Source organism: Marmota marmota, unplaced genomic scaffold (assembly GCF_001458135.2).
Source record: "Marmota marmota marmota unplaced genomic scaffold, marMar, whole genome shotgun sequence".
In the NCBI taxonomy this organism is placed as follows: domain Eukaryota; kingdom Metazoa; phylum Chordata; class Mammalia; order Rodentia; family Sciuridae; genus Marmota; species Marmota marmota.
The window spans coordinates 2,217,342-2,217,982 of record NW_026000130.1 but is presented as its reverse complement, the minus strand read 5'-3'; positions in this window follow the sequence as shown (position 1 = coordinate 2,217,982).

Below are 641 nucleotides of genomic sequence, written 5' to 3'. Positions count from 1 at the left end.
CCCCCGCCACGATCACCTCCTCCAGGGAGCCCTCCCTGATTACCCCCCCGACACAGCACCCCCCCATCCTGTTAACTTCCGACCTCAGTCTGCCCGTCACGGGGCTCAGCTCTTGTTCCGGGGTCTGTAGTATCTGCAAATCGCCTGCTCATGATGATAGACGTTTGTTGAGTGACTAAATGAGTGACCCTGAGGACAGGTGGCTGTTCCTTGTCAACGTTGCCCAGCACAGAGAGAGGGCACGATGAGGCGGTGGCACTGCAGCCCTGAACCCGGATGTCGGCTGGCGGGAGCCTCAGGGTGCCATCTGGAGGACCAGCTGTGGGACTGGGACCCGGCCAGGTGGGACTCTGGCTGTGCTTCAGAGGTGGCGAGAGCCCATCAGGGACGAAGCTGTCCTCAGGAGCCACAGGCCAGCCTGGAGGGCGAAGATGGGGACGGGTACTGAGAGGTGGCACTGAGGACTGGTGCCCAGGGAGGTCAAAGCGTAGAGAGAGGGACGGGCTCGGGAGGACCTGGGGAGGGGCGTCCCGGGCAGAGGGGCAGTTGGGGCCAAGGGAAGGCGGTCAGCCACCTGAGGGGCGTGAGGTCCTGGGGACCGGGCAGAGCGAGTAGGCAAGGCCACTACGGGGCGGTGTCCC